Genomic DNA, 17706 nt, shown 5'->3' on the forward strand with positions numbered 1-17706 from the left:
CTCAGTCCGGCCACATGACGGCGAAGGACGCTAGTACCTGGACTCTATATATCGGATAAAATTCGATGTTCACTGTTTAACGCGGAACAATTTCTTTGACGTTTCCTTACATAACAGAAGATTTGTGAGTGCATTGAAAAAATAATTATTTATAAAATGTTGCCTAAAGTTCTATGTACATGTACTTGATTTTTACCCGGTGAAAACACCGTGAAGGCGTCTGTTGTCAAGGGTAATATTTATACATGAAAATTGCAGCCAGGTCAGAATTGAATACCACGTTGAATCGCGGTGACGACAATGAATGTTGTCATTTCAATATGCCGCTTTCGAGATTTTAGCTGGAACTCACCATGGAAAAGCACATACATAATTCAGATGACTACTTTAGACGAGCTTCATGTGGTACAAAAACTGACTGGACTAACACAGGCTTACATTCACATAGAATAGTTATAAACGTGACATTGCCGTGTCAGTGTGTCCCCTTGAGCTGCAGTTGTGAGTATCCATGGTAACCAGCAGGGGGCAGAACTGGATGTCGATCCTTCATACCTCTGATTTCACGCAGCATCTCATCAACAAAATACGCTCCCGAATTGAAGTTAGAGTTGTCATGAAAATAAGTAACTTCAACAATGCACTAGGAACTAAACATTTCAAGGGCACGAATTGCAATCAAAGGACGTTCGAGAAACTGTTTTGGGGGACACATTGCCCTGGCCACTTCATTCTGTCTCTAATAATTGTGACTAAAATACTGGCGTATATATATTATTATTTAGGTATTGAGTTGAGTTTATAATGGCAATAGTAATTGTTATGTCATACCAGCGAATGTTATTCATTAAATGCACCATACCATACGATAATTTTCTAGCTCACAACGCATGGTTTCACTCAAGCACGCTTCGTAATAGTCGGATCTTAACTGAATCCACCACCTCCCTCATGATAATCACCACCTAGGTGTACTTCTGTAGGTATAAGCTTCAACCACTACATAGGTTCATACACTAATTGTTATAGCATTGACTCATCACTACCTTCTCATTTATATTCTGACAGATCTCAAGAACAATCCTGGAGCTTGGAAGCACTTAAGTAATCCAGGACAGATAAGGGGATTCTCATCAATTCAGTTCCACAATTATTATCATCATCATCATCATCATCATCATCATCATCATCATAATAATAAGGGCAATATATCCGATCTATCAGAGGGTAATTCAGGCGGATACTATTCCCCCTGCAAGTAATTTAACCTTCGTCATTCTTCATCATTCGTCTTCTCTGCGCAACTCCTATTTGTATTACTTGGCAGAGGTACAGCCCGGTGATCGGGTATATTTCTTCACCGTTCATGTTCGAATACTCAGCCAAGTCTCAGTACGCTCAAACAGTGTGGAGTGCGCGACTCCTAGTTAGAGACTTGGCTGAGGTTCAAGTTGTTTACATGGAAACAGTTTGACTAATGAGACCCTTTCTTGTTGGCCTTAATATTTTCTATTCTATCTACGAATATTCAGCTGTTAACGCATCATGTCATTATCTACCTCTCGTCTTCTGGATGTCTGAAAAAGCAAAAACCCAAATAAATGTAACAGAATACAAATAAAAATGGCCACTCCTATTTCGAGATTTGGCTGAGGTTCAAGTTGTCCGTGTACTATTGTTTTATGTTTCATGTATATATATATATATGCGTATATATATTGTTTGTTATGAGTGTCTGTCTCCTCATTATTCAGGCCGCAAGTCTTGCGTGCATCTACACATTCTGAAACAGTCGAAAAATAATCCGGACTTTCGGAAACAGCACAGCCTCCAATACCTCAACCATATGACTAACTCGTGAGTGATAGCATGAGCAACCTGAGCAAGAGTGCGATGTCTCAATATCAGCAAGGTCACACCTCATCTCCCCTTTTTGCTTGTATGGGTACATTTTCTCACCCTGAATCAAAAACGGATAAATCAAACGTAAGCCATTGCGGCGATAAATCAGTGGATTCTATGACCGCTTCAGTGTCTATATCTGTTTGTGCGCGGTATTTAGGTCACGTTTTGACATAATTGTGTGATTTGAAAGCGGGACACCAGACAAAGGATAAACTTTAGCCCGACACTAGCATCTGGCTCCACATTGAACTGCTACATCTAGCCATCATGTTTTGTAAACATTAGAGAACGTCCCAAGCAAGAGAATCAATGCAAAAATATAATTATTTCTGTCACGCAAAGATACGCGGTAGATGAGGTACGCAACCTAAGTGTAAAGGTTTCTCAGGTTTTAGCGTACTCATAATTTTAAGTGCGTAACCTTATAGCCTAAGAGAAGGCGATCCGTGATCTCTGACCAAACACCACATGTTCATATTATTACTTATTATATTGTTACTTATGCCACGTACTTATCCTAAGTATAGTTAAGGAAGTAATGACGTATCAAGGTCACAGATTGACTATGTGGGATCGAACATGACACATTAGACGTATTGTATGTAGAGCCTTTATCACACGGACACTGGTAGGAGTCGACCCAGAGTGTGAACGGGGATTCAATGACCGTAAATGACTTTACCTGATTGACATGCATGCTTATCTATCTTTTCTAGCCACATCAAGAAACTGTGCACGTAGAAAATATATTCTGGATTGAAATACAACACAGCAAGAACAAAATGATGCAGACGCTGTACCAGCTGAATGATCGGACCATAAGAAAATGTCAACGGGACCTGAACATCATCTGTTACGATGACGTCAGAAAATCAAAATGGAGTAGGGTGTCAAACGACAAAGTCACAAAGTCAATAACGGGTATGACCACCCTGTGCGTGAATCACAGCAGTGCATCGGCGACGCATGGAGTCCACCAAATGGGCATAGAAGGCCTGGGGAATGGCCTGCCATATCCTCCTCAAATCCTTTGCCAAGTCACGGACGTTATCTGGAGGATGTGGAAGACGGGGGGGGGGGGGGGGGGAGAATCTCTATCTGGAGAAATTGCAGAGCACAGTTTCTTTATGTGGCTAGTATATAATAAAGCTGAGACACAACATGCATGACAGGTGACATGTCGCTCGGGGCGTCAATCAGCAATCCGTAATTACAAATGACAGAAGAAGAAGAAAGGTTATTTCTGTCTCACTTGTTTTACATGGACGTATACCTCAGATCTGCCTTGTTATCTTCAAGTGCCATGAATTTCGACCAATCAGATGGCAGCGGAACCGACTCACTTTCAATAAGACGTCATACTAGTTGACGATGTAGCGATCAAACGTTACATCAATCCTCTGAGAGGTGGCTTCCATCTTGTACACGACGTCTGCAAATGCTTTTGCACATAATCCAAATGTACTTATCTTTCGGGGTTTTCCGAGAGCCATCACTAGTGCCTGACCATCAATCAGCAAGCAACTTGGTCCATCCAGTGCAACGGTTGATGATGTCAGTACATCCTTGGTCAATATGTTGCCTAGCACAGACTTGTTTGTTGAGTGCAGGCTACCACAGGTTGTGGCAAGAGATAGCGGAACAAACACAAGCTCATACTGGAGGATGCTGCCCTATAAGTTGTCATTATAAGCCTTTGCAAAATGTTTCTGTCCATCTTTATTGAACTTTGTTTGCCTTTGACGCCTTGCATAACAGTGTAAAGTGAGGCAAATGTCAGAGCCTTACTCTTGTGAATGTGAGCTTTGAGATCGACATGCACGGCATTTGCTGGGGCTAGGCACATACGTTTTGTAACAAACTCGTCAAGCTGCTTTTTACCAAGATATTCTGCTCCAAGTAATGACACCTGGATAGGAGCAGTGGCCAGATCCTTGTCGATCATGTCCTGTAGTGTCGCTACATTTTTATGGAAGACCCTATGTTGCTTTAGTGACGTAACCAGTCTTACTATATCTCGATCATCTTTTGCCCTTCTTCCTTTGGTACACTCGTTGTGAGTGTAGATGGCGTCATCATCATCCGTTGTTATGTGGAGCATTAATTTAGTCTGCGATGTCATCAGCGTCCTGAGGTTATATGACAGAGTTCATCGGCTTAGTGCAGAAGCTACTTTGGTGATGCCGACCAAGCCCCCACTCTTCTTACCAGTGGCATTCAACATCCTGTACTTTGGTCTGGAGAAACTTGATTGAATCGTGGGTTTGACCACAATATGTTTGACCACAATATGTTTGACCACAACATTTCCCTGCTGGGACTCATACAAGATGTTTGGTGGGAGCTGGACCATTTCAGCCAGGTAGACCGTCCCACATCGGGCATAGTTTACGTGGTCATATCTGAAGAAAAAAAGGGAGCATACGTTTGAAAGCATACAAGTGGAGTTCCCATGATCCCATCACGCTGTGCCCTGGTAAAATCAAGTAAGATGCTGACCATTATAATGTATCCCCACCAGAATTCTGCTTTCGGGTCTTCTTCTTTTAGGACTTTGATGAAATTAAGGATTGGCTGATGGAACCCCTCAGGGTGTCTACCATATGTGCAATATCTTCATCGTCTAACAACACCCGAAAAGATTTCAGTTCTTTCCTCAGCTCAACATCAACAGAGTCCGGATGTTCTTTGGTTGAAGGAGGAGTACTTGCCACATAGCCTGCAAAGTTAGTTTGTGTGTTCGCATTGCACGACCATAGCCTTTGCTGGACATCACATTCTGAGCTGCATTGTCACCCAATACATTACATTCTATTCACAACTCACACAGGCCAGATTCTTCCATGTGACGGCCTAGGACTCCAAGAAAGTTAATTCCTATATGCAGTCCTCCGAGGCAGCGTATTAGGATATCCTTGTATTGGTCAACAGACCACATAAGTTCAACCAACTTCGGATATAGACCCTCGTCAACTGTTAGAATTACATGTTCCTGTTCCTGTTCCATAGATTGAGCTATGTGCAGTACTCGCCTGACGACAGTGTTAAGCGAATCAATGTCGTGTGCAGGAGCCTTATTATGGGTAGGTACCCTACAGATGTTTGCTCTGGATTGACCATGCTTGCATTTTCGATGAAGGAAATCCAAGTAGGCATTGGTTCCTGCCGAGTCTTTGTGAATGCCATGTCAGTCCCCTGTCCTTTCTTTGCTGTCGGACATTAATCCATTCATGCATTGACTGTGTGAACCATGTAGTGTTTTAGGTTCTGTGCGTGCTTGAACGTGGAGAACAATAACTTCATACACACCATCCATGCGTTAAGCCAACTTATCTTTGAATGTGCTCCCTCGACTCACAAATGATGACGGAATTGCAATGTCCGCTTCATTTGCTAGTGTGCAATATCTTTCTCACACATCAGTAAGCAGTAGAATGTCAGCATGTGATGCTAATTGTTGAAGCTTAAGACAAAGCTAAGTGAATACCACATCACTGGCATTTTCAGTTGATTTGCTAATTTTGTCAGTGCTACGTTTGAATCTTACATGGCAGCTACTGTGGTGTTTGCTGTCAGCTGCAGTGAGGTCGTTTACACAGGCCAGTCGTGTACTCAAAATGGGGTCGTACTTGGCTGCATCCAGGATCCGTTTGCTAACGTGCTTCTCTTGTATAAGATGAACTTTTTCCTTGGTCTCTTTTTGGCAAAATATGCACATGTTCCAATTCAGCTGTTTCACATTGCTTCGTAGAAGGGTCTTTTGTGCAAGATAGAAGAGATCAAATCAGCTTCAACTACTGGGATGGGGCTCAATACAAACCCGTGTATAAAACATTAACAGAATGAATGACTTTGTTTCGTAACGGGGCCACATTATACAAGGTACATTGTTTTATCAGTTCACCTGTACAGGGCGCTGACTATTACATCAGGCGACCGATCCATAAAGCGCCCGCAAGCCACAAACGTTCGTGAGTCTAGTGTCAACACTCATCGAAGTACTAAAACAGGATGCAGGGAAATGTTACTTATAAGGCCGGTTATAACCTACGAACGCCTCTTGGATCGGGTCCCAACACATGTTATATAATTACATGTTACACACACCGGTAACAAGCAGTCTCACATTGGTACAATCTTTAATAAATACAGAACTGGCACAATACAAAAACAATATTTCTTTACTCTTTAACCCTGATAACCGTTCGGCAGTCTTCTCATCATTTACCTCCTTTATTAAAAATGCCAGCCTCTTAGACACATTGAAAACATCTCAAACAAAGTCATATTTCAAATCAACATTAAATAACAACATCGGGATCCGAAATTCTCAGCGCGGACTGTAATCTTTAATGTCTTGTTTTCGCGCAGGAAGCCATTTGTGAAAAGGTCAATGTGCATAGTCGGGAGAATTTAGTTTTGTGTTTTAATTGTTTTGGGTAATTTGTTTCAAAACACATGGTCAACAACAAATGAAGTATATGATAAGTAGGATATTTCATGTTACTAGTGAAATGTGATGATAATAATATTATAATATCTTATTATCCACGTCATACGATGAGCGATACATCATATTTCAAAAAACACATGAAATGTTCTCTTTGTTATGCGTACGTGGTCATAACTATTTGTTATCTTATTTCGTATATGTAAACGTTTTATATATCTAAATACTTATGTACAGCTTTATATATTGTCTTAATACTTCTTACAAGCAACAACCTCTACTATCTCTTCTATTTTCTTTCCTAAATATATTTCCTCTATAGGTATTCTAGTAGGTTTTGTGGGTCAAGTGCATCATATCTTTTTATATATATTTATTATTTATTAAAATCCACCTACCCCTTCCACGAAATTGGAAGTCCAGAAAGGTTACACCTGTGGGTATGGACCTAACTTTGCAAGGTCGTCGCAACGTTCTACAGAACAGCATTGTGACGTTGCAAATGTGAGGTCACATTAACACTTGAACACTACATTCATCCTGTATAACAGAAATCAAATTAAAGCTACATTTGCTTTGTATTTTCCCATTTTTGCTTCAAAAGAGATATAAAACTTTAAATCGATCTTTTCGGGATTCTGTTCAGAATAGTTCCCAATTAACAGTTCGTGCTGATCGAGTAGTCGGGCGGCTTGGATTGTTCAATCACAATTTACGAGTTATTTCAGTTCACCCTAATATTACAGTGTAACACAGTGTTATTACAAGTAACTACAGTTTATTATCTCGTTGTTACATCATGACATCATTTATAGAGGCATATCAAATTTGGAATTGCCTCCCCCTTAGCCTAATGCAATCCTTGTTCCTACACGTGTATGAAAGATAGGCACGGATCACACAGGATCTATCCAAGTTTCGGCTAATATCTTTAACCAGCTGTGCAAAACATGGAGCTTATATTATATATTGTAAAAGAGAGACTAGTGTGGTACTTGGAGACCAATCTCATCAATATCAGTCGATGCTACTTCCGTAAAAGTTGCAGTGCTATAGCTCATTATGTACAATGTACATGTAGGTTTTGAACGTTTCATTGAATATCAGGATAAGGATGTCCCACAAGGTAATATTTAGTCTGTTACATTGTTTAGCATTTTGATTAATTGTCTATCAAATGTTTTCAATAGTTCATTTGATGAATGCTCGTGTGTGGTTCATTATATACTAGTAAAGATGGCGTTGTGGTATGCATAAATCAGAAAGGCAATTACAAGTTTGTAACACTAAGAAATTAATTGTCTCTGGACATTTGGGTTTAATGTTCTGAAACCAAGGAACACTTTATTCATTTTTGTCAAACAAATAAACCACATATGCAGATAGCACTTACATTAAATTAAGGTTGTTACGAGGCCACATTCATGGGTATTATCTTGGATCATCATTTAACAGTTTTACCACACATTAATGCCTGAAAGCACTTGACATGTTGAAAGTCGTTTCTAATTCAAACTGGGGAGGTGATCAGACAACCACGTGTCACTTATTTAGGACTTTTATCCGTTCAAAACTGGATCATGGTTCGATTAGCTGGGCCTGTAACAGTACACTAAAGAAATTATACACATCAACAGTGTCGGGATTCTATCTTAACGACTTTAATAAATTATCGGTCGATACACGTAGCATATATGTGGAGGCTAGTAAAGTTTCTCTTTGATAACGTTGTATTATACACTCATTTCAATATATTTCACTCAAATCCAGTGTTTGTGTCGGTTTTTAATCCATCTATGAAGCCTTATTTCATACTAAACCATACCGGATTCACCACTGGGGTCTAAAACCACATATTATACTAGTGCATATAGGCAGTATGGGACTCATTATTATCTCACCTTATGTTCCTTGGCGTCGACACGGATGTAGACCTCACACACACAAATTCTAAACAAATTTCAATTCAAATGGTCTTTCAAGGAGAAAATGTCCCGATCGAAATCGCAACGCTCCATAATGTATGCTTACTGATGGATCCTAGGATTGTGGCAACATTTCAAGTGCCACTGTCATCCAAAATGATATAATCTTGAATCTCAGACGAAAACTCTTTTTTCACTGCTCAGTCCAAGGCTTAATAGGCCTCTTTTCCATAATCATAAGAAATCACTATTAATCCGATTATTGCATTGGCATGATACTGTGTTTGCGAATCATTATAAAATAATGATACCAGGAGTTTGCGAAAAGGTGAGTACATCCTGCCCTACCGGTGGTACTCGTTACTTACACATGCAAAGGCGAGTCAGTAGTTCACCTGAGAAAATACACGGGGACATATGGTAAAAGTCAAAATAGTGAATTGCATCGAGCATCATTTTTGTCACTCTCGTGTCTTCCATATAACTTTGTGAAAGCTTTACTGATCATGTTGTTACCCTTTCTCAAACATTTGACCAAGAACCGTTGGACGCTCTTTGAAGTCATCCCTGAAAGGGCATGTTCAATTGTCCTGCAAACGTAATGAAATGCAGACACCACATGATTGAACTGATGGAATGTTTCTCGACGTTAAGGGAAAGGTGACTATTGGAAAGTGGAAGGCATCCCTCTTGCCATACAATTTTGTGGCGGGTTTTGGTCACGCAATCTTCATGCATATATCTAAATACGAAATAGTTTCACTGGTCTCCTTTATTTCCAGCTCCCGTGCGTAAATAAGTGGAAGCTGTTTGATCATTATTGCACAGGTTCGATCCCCTGTCGCGTCATACCAAAAGACGTTAAAAGATGGTTGTTACCGGTTGTCCGGCGCTCGGCATTAAGGGGCTAAAACAAGGACTGGTCGGCTCGGTGTCATTTTACTATGTCTGAGGGGGTATTCATGTTAAACTGCTTCATGGTATCTCAGTGGCCTAGCACTATAAAACGGCATGCGTACAATCAGCCACAAACACACAAACACACATACACAGATTGTTGAAGATGGTTAAAGTAATGTAAAATATCATCCCATGACACTGTTAGGTAAATCTTATCTAAATCTACACAGGTAATATTTATTAGTGTGTTATTACAAGTACTATACTTTTATTGATATTGGATAGCGTTACACACAACCACCGGTGATCATTTCATAAACCCTGCTTGCAATCATAGAGAAACAGAGGCATTTGTTCCCGTGATATGACTTCCCTGTAGCGCACACATGTCACCCTGCCCCTTTGTAGACATGGAGATCGGTTCTTCCTTCCCCAAATCATGATTGAGCCCGCTCCATAGCGGTCATGTTCGGCTACATTGGGATCCTGAAATCTTCATCGTCTCGACGGTCTGTAAATTCTAGACAGTCAAAAATACTGGAGCCCAGTCCTGTTTTTTTCCAATTGACATGATCCCATCCAAACCTGCCTGCCTTAGATGTCAGGTCAATGGGACGGGATTGCAGAGCCCTCCATGAGGCCATACGGAGACAATTCCGCACTGTCTGAGTCGAAACGTTAACGTCATGTCATTCCCGAGTGTGGTTGCAGTCACGAAGGGATGATATTTTAATCATTTTATTGGTCGGTGGTTTCTTTTATATCATCAATGCTTGATCTTTAGCAAACTTTGAGTAGTATATTTAGTTATAGTGTAAGTAGTATTAAATCACCGGTGTTGTTGTTGAAACTCTCCATTGTTTTGTTTGTAAGTTATCCGTACGTGACGGCACGCAGGCTGCTTCCGTATGAGCTTTGGGAGGACTCCCAGCTGAAGAGTATCTGACTTACATGGGCGAAACCGCATTATCGGCTGTTCATCATATTGGTCACTTTACCATCTTCGTTGTTTTCGCATTCGCAAATGTGGGCGTTTTCCCCCTCACATATGATGATTTCCACAAGAGGACCTGCGTTATAAATCGCTAGTTATCTTCATTACGTTGGCTCTGTGGGATAACATTGTCCAAAGTAATTATTGTAGGTCAGCAAGTTTATAAACTAAATAATTGAATCAATTGATACATGTCTGGATCCACCACAATAACATTTATCCGGAATCCCTGCACGTGTCTGGTCAGTAAGTAGTTCACTCGGATCGACTGCAATCATTTTGAATCTCGCGAACCCGCCGCCAATTAACTTTTCTGTGGTAATGACTGCACTATGTGGTAATATTATCTGCGTGAAATTAAGAGGCGTCTGGAGGTTACAACATACGCTCACACAGCACAGCATGTTCTTGCACTGGACATTAAGGCTCTGGTTTGTTTTTCGTTTATGCACTGTGTTGTGTATACTCAAGATATCGAGTAATTAAATTGACTTTTTCAATTTGACACAATAATGGATGTCGCTATTTTAGCATTTTAATTTTAATTTTGCCTTTAAACACAGTCAGATAGTAATTATCTTCATTTGATTAGTTGCCATAAATCGTAAAAATAATTCTATAAATAAAGTATAATGTTCATCCATCCAATTTGGGACATAATGACCATCATATTTTATGTGCCCAGGGTTGGAACTGTACAATCAGGCAATACTTGCAATATACCGCATGTAATAAAAGTAGATATATTTATAAATATATGAATTTTCAAAAACGGTGTCTGACAGGGACTTTTTCTAGGATCCTGCATTCTGATTGGTTCGAATCCTGTCATAGGGAAGGGTACTTTATTGTTGAACTGTGTTACATTGCTTCTGTTGAGATTCGGTAGACGCTCATTGCACTGTATTTGGGCAGTGAATAGTTATCAGGAATGTAATACTATTTAGGAAGGAAGTTGCTATATTTACATGCGAGTGTGATATGTCAACTTCCGGTATATGTGGACACATGCAAAATATTCTTTAATGTCCTAGTGCCACTCGACTGGTGAGGGAACTGAGTAGAGTGCAGACATTTCCAGTAGCTAGTTAAACTTTGGGACAAGATCGTGTTTAGGTATCATGTCAAGGCCAACAGGTCAAGACCAGCTTTCATATGAGAATCACTCATCTTCACTGATTCCCTGACTAGCTTATCTCGTAAGCTGTCGCCGCTGGATGAATATAAATTATTATCACTGACTTTTGATATCACCACTGTATTTTTGTATTTGATACTGGCTACTGCCATCATGTTATATCTTGCTATTGGATATTGTACCCCCACTCTATTGTCTACTGCCATTGAAATCGATGTGCAGTAATTTGTGTTTATTTGTGAACCGAGTGAATTTTACGATACATTTGTTGATTGTATGCCACTTGTTAGTTCCTTGTTGGTTTCACGTACAGATTTCTGGGTTAACATATTGTTTCAATTTGGGAATCGACACATAACAATCTACGTTACTCACTGGACTTGGTGATGACCTTATTGACGCGAAAGTTATTCAGAAGCAACTCTTTTGCAATTGGCTCATTAGTCTATTAATTTCCGACATCACCAAAGGGTTCGCGTTTGTAAACCTGGTGTGTTTTCAACATAGATGTTTCGAACGTCGATTCGATACCTAAATCTTTTCAAATTCAAAGTCTGACACCAAATCGAAACCTCTAACGGGAAACACACTATATTTATTATTAAAATAGCGAGTTTAGTATTTATTAATGACGCTAAACATCGAACCTATAACTCTCACAAATGACCTTATGTAATGGTAAAATTGAATATGTTTTCAACCTTTTTAGTCCACAGACCAACTCTCCTAACACTCTCAAACGTTTTTTTCAAAAACTGCACAAAATACATTTATATTTCTACACTACACACGAATGTCAGTTACTGAATGTATCATGTTCGCTTGTGGCATATCGATGTCAAAATCCAGTTTGTGCTTCAGGTAAAATAGAGTGCGCATTACAAAATCCTGATCGACGAGTGCTTGGTATAGATGTGAAAAGTTTCCCAACACAGCTGATGATCCTAATTCCTCAAAAATTCTGAGGATCCTTGTTCTTACCTTTGTGGTTATCAATTGGGATAAAGGATTCGTTGTTACCAGGCATGAGACACAATACCACTTTCTTTCTACACCACATTTGTGTGATAAGATATGTTTCTTTTACGCCGGATGGAATCTGTTTCGGTGGATGATCAAGATTGGTTACTTTTGCATTGACAATACATAAATTATAAATACGGAAAGGGTTTTGTCGCGTTTATTTACACCAGCTTTTGACACTGACACAGAGTTTGTTTGTCAGTAGATTATGTATTATGTCTTCGATGACAGGCAGCAAATATGACCCAAAACATTTTTGGCCCATACATAAGTTGGGTTAAAATATTAGAAATTGTTACATGCTAGTAAAATGTGAAATACTCTTCAGGTGCGGCTGCAAATAAACATCACATGCTAGATACACACTTCAGTAATATTTCAGTCATACAACGTAAAAGATTTACAGTCAATGTAAAAATAACACATCTAGTAGTGCGTAACTTTTGCACAGATCAATATTATATACTTTTTGTTGATACCAAAATATTGTAAAATAATGACCAAAAAACCTTTATTTCCCATTTGCTTACCCATAGTAATGCCGGGGTATGCTTTTGGTGAAATTTACAGATCCTGCGGAAACATTGTTTGAGTAGCTGTTCTGTATTGTGTGGGGCAATTTGCTGAAATTGTCTGATATCATATTTATATTTTTTGTAAAGATGAGCAAAGGACAAGGACACAGTCACCTTTTACAGCAAGCATGGATTGCTGAAGACCTGTATATTCTACCCCGGAATCTTCACGGGTCAAATTACCCGTACATAGGTCTTCAGCAACCCATGCTTGCTGTAAAAGGTGACTGTGTTTGTCGTAAAAGAGGAGGGCAACAGAGTTTAAGCGTGGAAGTAAGAGATTTGAAGACTACCCCCGTCCCGAAAGGCCTGTGACGTCAGCAACGCCAGAGATGATTCAGAGAATACATGACATACTGATGACGGACTTGCAAATAACTATTGCTAGTTAAATAGGTATTTTCCAGGACAGAGTACATTCCATTCTCACCATAAACTTTGGCAATGGAAAAAGTATCAGTTCGTTGGGTTCGAAAGCGTCTGGCATTTGATCAAAGACGCACTCGTTACAACATGAGATATTCTAGCTATGTTTGAAGCTGATCTTGCAACGATTCTTGAATAATACTGATACAACCTTGTTTTACTACTTCCAATCTGAGTCAAAACAGTGCAAAGAATTGACCCTATCACCACCAAAGAAGGCAAAAACGTCAAGGTTCCTCAGATGGAAAGGTTACGACCTCCGGGTGTCATCATGGTGTACCATCTTCTAAACGGCCAGACACCAAATGGAGCATATTATAATGTACTTTTAAAGCATTAAAATGTAGAATATGAGACATGGGAAGCTGTGAAAATCTCTCCAACTCCGTGAGAAAAAAGTGCATCAAAGTGATCCAGCTAAATGCAGGGACAAAACAGTACCATTTAGTCCTCAGTAAACTTTTCGAAAGAAAGGCTTCTTTAACAGAATACGAAATGGATACGCAAAAATGCAGTTTTCCCCGCCCCGAACACTTTGGATTCAGGGAAAATGATAAAGCTGAAACGGCGTCTCTGTCTTCTTGAAAATAGTGCATACTTTTTAATGAAGGGAAGTCACCAGCTTATTGTGCCTTCATGGTAACCAGAAATAATTTGATTGTCTTTTTTACGTTCATTATAATTCTACGTGTATTGTAAACGTTTATGTACCCACGTGTCAGCTTTGCTGGATTCAGATCTAGTAATTTCCCTGTTAAGCAGGTAGTAGGATAAGGTTGTGTCTTATCAGCATACTAAGCAATTAAGGGTGTGCACTATATCTCTCATGGGGACGATGTCCCAGAATACTCTTAGCAAACTCCTACGCAGTGCATAAGACAATATTACAAGTGGCTGCTAAAATACATTGTAATCAAGAGCTCCAAAAATTTCGGATGTAAATACAAATCAGTGTCGCCTGAACATCTGTATATTGGTAACATAACTTGCATGTTTTTGTAATTGTTTATGCTGGAGAGGACATAAGTAATGTTAAATCTCCTGTTGAAATAATGAGGTTAGTAGGTGCAAAAATGGTAACAACACGTACCATTTTCATTTAGAAACTCGCTGAAGGGAGTGGCCTTTGGACAGAGATGTTTACAAAACTCAAAAAAACTCAACATGCTATTTTCCTGTCCATGTACGTAAATAAAAATAATCCGAAATCTCAAAATTTAAACAAAGTCGTTCATGCCATGGCAAGAATATTTTCCGTTGCTCAAAACTCATGTTTCGGTTTTCCAATTACATAAATGTATATCTACAAGTATAAAGATACATAAATTCAACTCATTTAGATTAATTCAACTACTTTATAGCGGAAATATATGTAAGTCATGATTGTGAATTGTACTTTGGCGGACTTTATCCAGTATCCTCTGTGCGCATCTCGCAACGAGTGGCATTACCATGTGGCTGATATGAATGTATGAGGAAACTCTCATTAATGAATACGTTATGCTAGAAACTACTAAATGACATTTTTGTAAGCGAATAATGGGTTTCAATAAGCGTATGCCTAATGAAATAGTGAGAGAAATAATTGTTGTAATATCGATACAAGAATACATTGATCAATAAACACGTTTGCTCCTTGGTAAACTATATATGTAATGCAAATTCAAATTGTTTCACGTCCGACTAGGGCAGTTTAAAAATAAAACAACGTTAGTTAATAAGAACCAGTGGGACATGAAATCACCTATTTATAGCATGTTACGTCATGTTTCGAAATTTGAAGTTAATGATTGCATAATTTATTTAAACTTCATATAAAGGCGAGTATGGTCACAGCTGGTGTAGGAAAATATACACCAACACGAAAAACTCTCATAAAAAATGTGCTTCTGAGCAGATAATGTCCATCTAGACATCGAACAATATGATCTTGACCAGAACATTGTTAGACCAGAATACTTGACACTGTAGCTAGCCTTGTTCAAAATATATATATTTTTGGCGAAGGATATAAAACACGTTTAATGGCATGTCAAAAGAGAATTAGTAGAACGAAATTTCATGCTTGAAATTTTATGTTGATATATTTACTTAACTTTGGATGTGATGATACCTTTTTGTCTCTTCTGCTTGGAGGTTTTCCTGAACGCCTGAACACTTTGATAATTTGAAGCTGAATTATATTACATCCAAAGCTGCTTATGCAAAACAATAATGTGACACCATTGCCTCTCCCTGGACCGATGTCCTGGAAGACCACAGGGCCGACCCACTGTGCAAGACCAATTCCACCCCACACCATGATGCTCGGACCACCCCACGAGTTCTCTCTCAACAACACATTCAAGCATCCCAATAATGTTTCCCATGGCGTTGCCAGACAGTATTGGCTCTCGTCTGAGAAGAGAACTCTTCTCCACTGTTGGTGGCGCCAATGCTGGTGCTGTGTTGCCCACTGAAGACGGTCCCGGCGATGACGTGGTGTCAGAATGGTCCTCGGTGTGGCCTGTGACAGTGGAGGTGACTGCTTGTCAATCGTCGACGCACGGTGTCTGCACTAATGTGTCGCTATCCATGGTCTGTCGAGCAGTTTCCGCGGCAGTTACAAAGCAATCTTGACGATGCTGTCGCACAATCTGACGATGGGTGGTGACCACTATGTGGTCGGTCATCTGTAGTGTTGGTGGTCTGGTACAGTTGCTGGAGCAATACCGATTGAATGTTATCCGATCAGGGTGGATTTTTATAGGGCAAGAAATGGGGGAACCCAGGTTTATTTAAATATATATATATATATATATATATATATATATATATATATATATATATATATATATATATATATATATATATAGTAATATTTAAATAAGTGGAATAAGATTGAACAGTTTTAATAGGCTAGCGCTTTCAACTCGTACAGTCTCATCAGGCCATAACTGAATATCGGTCATGAAGTAGTATATATGTTTCTTATCGTATAAGTGTTGTCTTACCACTGCAAAACCTTGTACTCTTCATTAAATGGAGGAAAAACAGGACATCTGTTTGTACATACATATATACATTGTTTAAACCAAGGTAATTTGTTCCAGAACTGTTCACAAGAGACCCAAAACAAAAATTCAAGAATTGTCTGGTTCCTCCGTTATAGATAAAGAAATATGTTATTCAGAAAAAAAAGTGTTTAGGTCATACATTCGTCACGCTCTTTGTCTCAAATGGTTCATTTTATTATGCTTCAAGATTTTTCTAATGTTTCAAACGATCGAATTGCCTCATTAAATTACTATTTTAGTTGTCATTACGACAAATGTTAGTACTGGTAAGCGGGATACCAATTTTGTAAGATTGAGAATATGACATTAAGCTGCTTTGTAATCTCGTTATTGATGTTTATGAACAAACCAGAATTATCTAATTAAATAGTAAATTAGATCATAACGATAAAGGGCACAGTACATACAACAAATGTCACGTCACCAACATAGTTCAGCATGTAATAATTCAATAAATCGCAAAAAAACAAGTCATGCAAAAGATGGTGAGTTGGAATGTTACACAAAACTAAATCTGCCACTCGTGTCACCAATATGACGTCCTAAGGTTTCATTTCCGACGTGGTGAAGATATAGGTGGTAAGATACTAAATCCATACGTCACACGTGTCGTACAAGGTTGACCTTATTTCATTCGTTTTGATTGGATAACCGTAACCTCTGTCACACCGGGACCATGTTTGTCATTCATAAAAACAATCGCGAGACGTCATTCATTTCGCAACTACAAGGCTGAACTGAAGCAATCTCATGAGAAAGAGAGAGATATTCACACGCATCAAATTCGGTTTGCATTCTATATAAGTTATGCACAGAGCTTCTACAGACATTATATAATCGAGCTATATCCAATTAGAATGTACGACTACCGATCAATAGTTCGAGGGTATTGAAGCGTATTTTGTGGCACTGTTTCGGGCGTTGTTTGTTCACGACTGCATGACCAGATCACTCAAAGTGAACATTTCCGATACAGATCATTCGAAAACTCCGTAGAAGAGTGCCTGATTTCTAATTATGTGGGCCAAAATATCCCAAATGTGAACAACAACAACATTCCCTATCTCTAGCATAAAACGCTGCGAGAAGATCACGGTTGTTTTTTCTTATTCCGATGGTGACATTGGCATTCGTTCGAAGCTGTCACTGACATGCATGCACATTTGAGTTTGTTGATTTTCACGTCTTCAGTTTTGGGTGGTACAGTTAACATGAATGTCTTTGTCGAACACTCTGATTTCCCTCTTCCAAAATGGTACGGACTGGATATAAATTCAGCTGATAGATCAAGAAAACCGAACCATTTTTATTGCA

This window comes from Haliotis cracherodii, unplaced genomic scaffold (assembly GCF_022045235.1).
Source record: "Haliotis cracherodii isolate W230 unplaced genomic scaffold, xgHalCrac1.p SCAF_3, whole genome shotgun sequence".
Taxonomy (NCBI): domain Eukaryota; kingdom Metazoa; phylum Mollusca; class Gastropoda; order Lepetellida; family Haliotidae; genus Haliotis; species Haliotis cracherodii.